This window comes from Prionailurus viverrinus, chromosome A1, assembly GCF_022837055.1.
Source record: "Prionailurus viverrinus isolate Anna chromosome A1, UM_Priviv_1.0, whole genome shotgun sequence".
In the NCBI taxonomy this organism is placed as follows: domain Eukaryota; kingdom Metazoa; phylum Chordata; class Mammalia; order Carnivora; family Felidae; genus Prionailurus; species Prionailurus viverrinus.
Genome location: NC_062561.1, coordinates 226,935,479 through 226,945,433, shown reverse-complemented (window position 1 = coordinate 226,945,433; position 9,955 = coordinate 226,935,479).

Genomic DNA, 9,955 nt, shown 5'->3' with positions numbered 1-9,955 from the left:
ACAGAGAGAGACAGAGCATGAACGGGGGAGGGGCAGAGATAGAAGGAGACACAGAATCGGAAACAGGCTCCAGGCTCTGAGCCATCAGCCCAGAGCCTGACGCGGGGCTCGAACTCACGGACCGCGAGATCGTGACCTGGCTGAAGTCGGACGCTTAACCGACTGCGCCACCCAGGCGCCCCAATAACTTAATATTTTCCATTGCTTAACATATGCCATCCATGGGACTAAGTATTACAGAAGTATTAGCTCACTTATTCTTACAACCTCCATATAAGATACCGTGTCAGTCAACTCAGGCTGCATAAGTTGTGCCGCAGGGAAAAACAGCCCCCAGATCTCAACGACCTATGACAACACACATTTACTCCTCACCCACACAGCAGGTCATGATGAGGCTGCACAACAGGGGTCCAAACGGTGCAGCAGCAGTTGGGTGAAAAGTGGGTGGTCTCAGGCGGAGGGATAGGAGAGATGGTGAGCCATGAGCTGGTTCTTAAAACTTCCGGTTAGGAGCAATGCTTGTTACTTCTCTCCTCAATTCAGGGGCCAAAGCAAGAAACGTGATTACGCCTGGCCTTCATGAGTCAGGGAGAATTTACTGTATTTCATGGAGGGGTAGCTCAAATGTGGCTTGTCTGATATCAGTGGGTGAGGAAATACAATCCTTTACCAGGGAGGCCAGCAACTATTTTGAATAATACCATCTACTACAGACAAAACAAAATCAGCAAAACCGGAAAAAACCCTACAATGTCAAGGATTTAATTGTGCAGACATGTCAGAATCGAACCCCGTATCCCACTTTTTAAACAGAGAAAGGGGGCACCTGGGTGGCTCAGTCGCTTAAGCGTCCGACTTCAGCTCAGGTCATGATCTCACCATTCGTGAGTTCGAGCCCTACGTCGGGCTCTGTGGTGACATCTCGGAGCCTGGAGCCTGGTTCGGATTCTGTGTCTCCCTCTCTCTCTGCCCCTCCCCTGCTCATGCTCTGTCTCTCTCTACCTCTCAAAAATAAATAAACATTGAAAAAAATTAAAAAAAAAAAAGATGTTGTTTCTAAAAACAAATAAATAAAAAGAAAAAGAATTAAATTTTACTTGAATGATATCATTCCAGGGGGTAGTTGGGAAAGAAAAATAAAATGTTAAGATATTACCACAAAGAGTAACACCAAGAGATTTCTTTCCATAAGGGCCGATCTAATGTTATTTGCACAAATATTCAGGTTCCAAAATTCAGATTTCAGACAGCTTAGGTGGTCTCAAAGAGTCTTCTGGTTCACCTTGGGGATCCTCTAGTGTTTTACTTTCATTGTGTGACTCAGACTTGCCAAAGGCAAGAAATAGCGGAGAGGCAGTAAGTGTTATTGTTTGAAGGGGAAATCATTTCACCCCACCAGAAGCATGTCTTAGACTCTTGGGTACTTAACCAATCTTTGCATTTTATTTCCTTTCTTATGGTTGCATCGAGTCTTGTCTGTCACAAGAGAAGTTAGTACATACACATCCCAGCACTATAATGTGTTTTCCAGTTTATTAGAAAGTTCTTCAAAAAGTCACCACTTCTCTGGTGTTAGCATTTAATTTGCTCTACAAGTTAGCCAGCTAGGTGACACTGTTTTCTTGAACGAGCCTGCCACCTTGTGGTCATTTGGAAAACCAGGCTCGGCAGCACTAACCCTCTGCAGTCCTTTTCCCTTAGTAAGTATTTTTGAGCCCCTAACGTGTACCAAACCCTGTTCTGGGTACTGAGCTTAGAACAGCGAACGAGATGGAAAAGAACCCCCGCCCTCCCGGACTTTATGTGTTAGAGCAGACGGATTGTACATATAATCCTTATATACAAAGGATTGTATATAAGTTAAACTTTGGAAATGTGGTCAACCTTTATTTATTTATTCATTTTTAGATGCCTTTTTTTTAAATGTATTTTTTTGTTGCTGTTGGTGGTGGTGGTTTTTTTTCCTTTTTCTTTTCTTTTTCTTTTTTTAATTTTGAGAGAGAAAGAGAGAATCCCAAGCAGGGCTCGAACTTACAAACGATGAGATCATGACCTGAGCTGAGATCAAGAGTCAGATGCTTAATTGACCGAGCCACCCAGGCACCCCTGTGGTCAACCATTATTACGAGTTAATGGAATATCCTACTTACGTGTAAAGCTCATCTTTCCTATATGTTATCTGTGAGCCACGCATCCCTGCTGCTATAAAGGTCAGCTCTTCCTTGCTTCTCAAGGACTCAGGGACTTGGCATCTATCATTACCCCCTCTTTCTCCTACATTCTCAAAGTCTGCCTTCTCCTTGTATGTCTCCTTCTGTATATATACCCAAGTTCAATGGCTTCCAATAGAAGGCTTTTCTTAGCCCCAATTCTCTCCTGCTAAGGCTGCGTTTCTCTGCTTCCCATCACAGTAACGCTCTCAAAAGTTTGGTTTCTATCTCTGGTGCCCAGGAGAACCTTGTCTGCCTTGTTTATGGCTGAATTCCCAGCACTAAGGATAGTTTATTTAGTAGGTGCTTGATAAATATGATTAATTTGCGTATGAATTCATATTGTCATCATGGCAACGCCCACCCCGCCCTGGTCCCTGGGCGATAGGGGATTCGTAAAACAGAAGCAGAAAGGGCGTTACGTTGAAGAGAATCCTGTTTAGAACGTGGGAAGATTTGTTAACCTTATGGTCTCCAAATTTGTAAAATCAGGATTGGAGTATCTTGGAAGTGAAAGTTACATGTCAGCCTTGGGGTGAGATCTAACTGGCAGTGGTATCTGGGTATAGTACTACGAATAATGTTTTGGCCCTGGAAACAATTCTGTGATTGATTGATATTGACTTATTAGTGATGTCCATCCTGGAGGCAGGACGTGGCATTGACTGTACATCCTTGGGCAACTTGGTTCCCTCCAGCTCTAAATGTGAAGGATGATTTAAAAAGACAGAACCTCAACACGTTGCTGCATGGTAGAGTTAAACTAGACTTTGAACAGTTCTCCACATTTAATTATAAATTAAGAATTAAACTCAGGCTCAAAATGGCAAACTGTAGTCTCTAGGAGTGATTCTCAGATAAGTGAAAGTGGATCTGTCTTTTATTTTATTTTATTATTTTATTTTTTACTTGTTTTTAAATGTCTATTTATTTTTGGGAAAGAGAGAGAGAGACAGAGCATGAGCAGGTGAGGGGCAGAGAGAGAGGAAAACATAGAATCCGAAACAGGCTCCAGGCTCTGAGCTGTCAGCACAGAGCCCGAAGTGGGGCTTGAACTCATGAACCACGAGATCATGACCTGAGCCGAAGTTGGACGCTTAACCGACTGAGCCACCCAGGCACCCCTACGTCGATTTTATTTAACTGGAGTTCATCTGATATCTCATATCATGAAGGAAAAGTTATTTTTTATTGTATAATATTTTAAAACGTTCCTTTCAGAAAAATGTCCTGCACTAAGTCAGTATTTTTTATGCTTAATATTTTATTTTCATTTAAATGGATTATTTCCCTTCTCTGCTGGACGGCTGACTGCAATCGCCTTCTTTCCCCCAGTTTGCTTCCCCACAAGGAGGTAATTCCAGACCAGACTGGCAAATATGTCAAGCTATATTTCAATTTCTGGGACAATCAATGCGAAGTTAATGAGATTAAATACAATAAACCTCCGAATAGACGGTAAGCCCCTTTTAATGGAAATCAGGATTAAATGCAAATTTTCATCCCCTTATGTGTCGGTCATAAATGTTTTGAGTCGATGAAAAAAACATCCGAATGGATTTCAAGAATGTAGTGTATCATAGTGAAAAAGAAAGAGGAATGATTTGAGAATATAGAATATTCACATGAAACTCTGCATACAGCGGGTGAAGAAAAAAATTCAGCGCGCCTTTTGGTTGCTTGCATTTATTTATTCGTTGCTCCCGAATAATATTTCAAGGCAGATAAAAGAATGCATGTGAAATTTTTGAATTTTTGAAAGGAAGCTTCAAACTTACTTTACTACAGCCTAGGGGTTTGAATTTAGCAGGGGTGGGTGAACTGCAGCCCCCCCCCCCCCCCCCCCCTGGTCAAAGCTGACCTGCCACGTGGTTTTACAAATAAAGCTTTATTGGAACACAGCCATGTCCATTTGTTTTCAAATTATGGCTGCTGTCCCGAGACCACGGCAGGGGTCTGCGGTGGCAACAGAAGCCTCCCCGCTTGCAACACCTGAAATGGTCACTATTTGGCCCTTTCAGAAGTACAGTTTGCAGATTCCTGCCTTACCTTGTAAGTTTCTCCATTGTAGTGTGTTTCTGAAGGCAGGAACTCTTTGTTTAAGCTTCCTCTTTAATTTCTCTTAGAAAAGTATCCATAACTTTGAGATGATTAGTTAATAACAACTTGAAGAAATACAGTATGAAACGCAGATTGATGCTGTGGGGCATATTTAAAATTTTTTACATCGCTAGTTATATGTGTTTAGGCCAGTCCGAGGACAGTTTTGTTGGCTGTTTCTCCGCCCTCCGCTGGGTTCTGCCGCTGGTCCCATCCCGGAAGGGGGGCCTGCACGGCGGGATATCGGGCCCACCCCCTTCCAACCTGCATCTCCCACTATTTCCCCGGGGCCGGGGCCGTTTTTTAAAGCTTAGAGTCCATCCAGCTGGTTGATGGAGGAACAGCTGCTCTCAAAAATCTCTTGGTTGCGCCTCCCACTCTCAGCACTTTTGGCCTCGGGGGCTTCTGGTTGACACTTTGCAGGCCCCTGAGCACATTCTAAGCAGCTGCCAACAAGATGTGGCACGTCCTCTGCCAGAATCCCAAGGCGCCCCCTTTGGCGGACATGGGAGACCCCTTTGCCTGGGTCAAAATACAAGCTAAGTCTAAAAAAGAAAGATGAAACCTTAGAATATAAATATTTCTTGGTTGTATTTATTTATTTATTTATTTATTTATTAAAAAAAAATTTTTTTTAACGTTTATTTATTTTTGAGACAGAGAGAGACAGAGCATGAGCAGGGGAGGGGCTGAGAGAGAGGGAGACACAGAATCGGAAACAGGCTCCAGGCTCTGAGCGGTCAGCACAGAGCCCGATGCGGGGCTCGAACCCACAGACCGCGAGATCATGACCTGAGCCCAAACCAAGAGTATGACGCTTAGCTGACGGAGCCACCCAGGCGCCCCAGAATATAAATATTTATTACTTTTCTGGCAATGCAATACGGGAGAAGTCAATTTTGGCGCCGCAGTGTGTGTTTAAAGTTCACACCAAAATGCAGAAGCAGCTAGAGAGAGGGGTGAAGAATTGCGTGATGGCTGCCCCCAATCCCCTGGGACTCTAGGGTCTCCGTGTTCAAAACCTCTGCTTCAGACTCCCGGGAAGAGGTTGCGGCAGAGTCTGGGGGAGGGGTGGCCGTGTGTTTTCAGTAGGCCTTCTCTCCCCGGGGGACCACGGAAAGGCGTCCCGCTGCTTCCCTCCTGGCGCCGCCTGCGTGGAAAAATCTCACTCTACGCTCCAGCCCAAATGGTCTGCCTGCACCACCTTATTTTTCCCTTCTCGTAAAATCGCTGTATAATTATAATAGCTTTCCAGATCCAGAAGTATGATATGAATTGTAAAACTCACGAGCTTCCTTTCCAGAGTTAGGATTTGATGGCTCGTGGCGTTTGCTGGTTGACGTCATAAATGACCTCATGAGAAAATGTCTGTGTTTCTAGTAAACGTCGTTATTGCAAAATTGTCCTTTACACAATCCACGAGCCTTTCCGTCGCGGGATATACATCAATCCATTCCTCTGAAACGTTTGCTAGGAAGATCCGTCGCTCCGCACACCCTGGAAACCTTTCCTTTATTAGAGGAGAGTTAATAGTTCATGGCGTCTTGACCTTCTTTTCTTGGCTGCCAGGAAGCTTCCAGCTAAGTTTCTCGTGCAAACAAAGCGACAGACCGTGTGCCACAGGTTTTCCCATTCCAGTGACGTGTGCCCTCCCATCCTGTTGACTCCTGTTTTTTATCCCTTCCTTGATGGCCCTCTTGGTGGCGCTATAAAATCAACCCCTTTAGAACACATTTTTCTGAGTGTGTTTTATGAACTGCCTGAGGGATTTAACGTCTCTTGTATAAAGAAGTTGTGGTTTGTATATGCAACGGAATACTACTTGGCGATGAGAAAGAATGCAATCTGGCCTTTTGTCGCCATGGGGATGGAACTGGAGAGTGTTATGCTAAGTGAAGTAAGTCAGCCAGAGAAAGACAGATACCATATGTTTTCACTCTTATGTGGATCCTGAGAAACTTAATGGAAGTCCACAGTGGAGGGGAAGGGGAAAACAAAAAGAGAGGAAGGGAAGCAAACCATAAAAGACTCTTAAACACTGAGAATAAACCGAGGATTTATTCTCGGTTTATTTTTATTTATTATTTATTTATTCTCGGTTTATTTATTCTCGGGGGATGGGAGGGAGGGGAAAGTGGGTGATGGGCATTGAGGAGGGCACCTGTTGGGATGAGCACTGGGTGTTGTCTGGAAACCAATTTGACAAGAAATTTCATATTAAAAATAATAATAAATAAATAAACATTAAAAAATAAACATTAATAAAAAATTGTATAAACTTCAGCACAACCCAGTGCAACTGGAAATATTTCCATTTCCCAGATGAAAAGACTAAGGCTAAAAGAGATGAAGATCTGTGCTAAAACCCAGAAAGCAGAGGCAGTTGGGACTTGAAACCATTAGTATCTAAAAATCAAGCTTGTCTGCAGAGCCACTAAGATGTGCTGCCCGCGCTAGTCCCGCAGAGTTCAACAGGTTCGAAGAGAACGTCGAAGAATGGAACCAACTTTCCCATTAAAAAGTGACAAAGGGATGAACAGAAGACTTTAGTCAGTAGAATTGATATTAACCCTTTTTCATAGGAGACAGACTGTGACATCAAGTGAAACCCATACAGTGAATCAGCACTAGAAAAAAAAAAAAGTCTGATCCGGTCCGTAATTAAATATATGCAACTTAAAGACATTGGCACCTCTGAGAAGTTGTAGAATGTGTTGGGGTTGGAATCTCTGGGGAAACGAGTTCTCTTAGTTTATTTTGGTTGCACTGATTTTGTTTAATCTTGTGGATGTGGAGGGCAAAACCATAAACATCAGCATAGCAGTGATTGATGGATCCCATTTCTAGAAATGTAAATTGGGAAAATACTTCAAAATATGAGAACCATGTGTTGAAAGCTGTCACCGCAGCATTATTGGGAATAAAAAACAGAAAGGAAGAGAACTGGTCTCCAGTAGAAGATATGATGCATAAGGTGATTTTTGAATCCGCAGCAATGCTGTTGAGTAGAAAATCACTCAGATATACCAAGGAAGACATTTAGGAAAACACATTATATAGAAAACAGAGCTTTGCGTGTGATCATCGGTCCATCAACTCCCAAAGTAAGTTAATATGTGGATGGCATAGTGGAGGCGAACTATAGGCGAACATCTTCCTACAATCACCTCAAAAGCTGGGGAGGGGGGTTTTTTGCCCTAGAGGTGGGCTGGGGTGAGGTCGCCCAGACACCTGGCCCAGCAGCTGAAAGCGGAGTGCCAGGGCTATTAAGAATGTGCCAGGGCACATGCTTCATGTCAATTAGGCCACCAATGTAAAGGTAAGAAACAGGAAGATTCAAGCAGCAGAAGTATGGGGTTAAAAAGCATACAGCAGGAAAGCTGATGGGAAGGCAGTCTCCAAGTGGTGATGTCTTAGCCCAGAACAGGTCTCTCGAGCACCGGTCAAAATTATATATTCTGAGTCCCAAAATAATGAGCGGTCATTGCAAAAATATTCATTCAACATAGAACTTGATAATACGGTGTCAGAGAGCCAAGCAGCCCTCCACCCCACCTCTGGAATGACACCAATTCCCGGTGACAGCCACTGCTAACAGTCTGGGCTAAAACCCCGTGGACATTTCCCCATGTAGTTATTTCTACCATAATGCACAACCCCACAGGTGCTAGTCAGCAACTTGCTTTGGCACCTGAGAAGTAGTTCTTGGCATCTTTCACACTCTTCCTTGTGTTCGGTTTTGATCAAATGAATATTTCGATTACAATGAAATTTCCTTTTTTGTTCCAAGTCCTTTTGGATGCTTTCAGATGGGGACCATGATGCTTTGTGCCAAATACTCTGGCTCTGAAATCATTCTTTCTGACATGGAGCTGACCTTATCTGAGTAGGAGATTCCTGGGCTTGAGACACAGGAGGGTCATGGCGTCTATTTGGGGGTCTTAGGGTGTGTATCCAAAGAGCAGAGTTGGCTAGATATTGGAATTTGGACAGCATTTGTGCTTGGAGAGGCAGGGGAGGCAGCATCCCTTAATTAATTTATAACAAAAAAATGTTCGTCCTCTGCATTCTGTTTGGCAATTTACTGTTGCACTTAGCAATTTATTTTGGGCACCATTCCTGGCTTCGGAGTTAAAGCAAAAATATTTTAATTACCAGTAGGGGCTGATCTGAGAGTAAAGGCAGGTAGCAACAAGGAATGGGCGAGACTTCAAGCTCGTGTTATTTAACACCAGAACCTCTTCAGTCTCATTTATTCAAAAGTGGAGCCATGCGAATAATTGTTCTACGCCATTCTTTATGTCATTTAAAAGCAACTTGTTCTTTGAAGGGTTTAACAGGCGATTTGGGCGGAAGGGCAGCCAAAGAATTAAGGACTGTTTTCCTAAGACTTGAGGTCCCTGTGTTTAATCCCAGGCCTCAAGGCTATAGAAAGGGGTAGGCACCGGCTAGAAAAAGCCCTCGCTGGTGAGTGAGGCACACACCCTTTATCGTTGGTTTGGTGTATTTCCTTAATAGAAAATGCTGGTGAGTAGAAAAGTATTTGGGGGCCAATGTGGCGGGGGGGGGGGGGTGGCGGGGAGGTGCGGAAATTACAGTGAAAGAAAGGGAGAAGGGAGTTGAAAAGGGGAACTGTTCAGGCAGAGCATGAGATTGTTTTTTGTTGTTGTTGTTGTTTTGCCCTGCTTTTTCTCCCGGGCAAACGTGTTCCTAGCGTCTTGCCGAGGCCGGCTTGCTCCTTGCACTTGGAGTCCCATGCTTTGTTAGCACATCCAGGGTTGCTCAGGTTTCCTGGCTATCATTTTACAGGACACAAAGAGGAAACTGAAATTGGGAAGTGAGGCTAAGCTGTTTCTCTTCCAGTTACTCGGCAGGTAGTAACAGAGGGTGGAATTCAAAAATCCCTGATGTCAATCTTTGGCGCCGCTCTTGAAGTCACCGCTCAGACTCATGTCATAGTCAAGGAAGGGGGTCGGTGAAGGGCTCAGGGCCCCTGCTAAGAGCAGAATTTTACAGCTCCAGACCCACTGCCTGCGAGACACCCTGAACCACACACACGGCAAGAGGCAGTTCCCCTGGCAGCACGTGCTCTCAAAACACATCTTTTCCGACTTCATGCGCTTTTACACCAAGGTTTCTCAACCTCATTATTATGGGCATTTTAGACTGGATAATTGCTGACTGCAGGGCTGTTCTGTGTGTGCTGCAGGATGCTTAGCAGCAATGCTCATTTTTACCCATTAGATGCCAGTAGCACTCCCCCCCCCCCCCACTTCTATCTTCTTTCCCCAAATGCCTCTAGATGTTGCAGGCTGTGCCCTGGGAAGTCAAAGAGCACCTGCCTGAGAGCCACCGATTGGAACAAAGGAAGTCTTTTCACTTGGATCTGTGAATGCTGAGGTGGTGATAATCGCAGGGTGGGGGAAGTGAGGCAGGGAGAAAGACGAAATAAATGTACCGATTTCAATATTTTCCTTCGATCGAAAATCATAACGACACTGGGGCGCCTGGGTGGCTCGGTGGGTTAAGCGTCCGACTCCAGCTCGGGTCACGATCTCACAGTTCGTGAGTTCGAGCTCCGCCTTCGGGCTCGGTGCTGACAGCTCGGAGCCTGGAGCCTGCTTCGGATTCCTCTCTCTCTG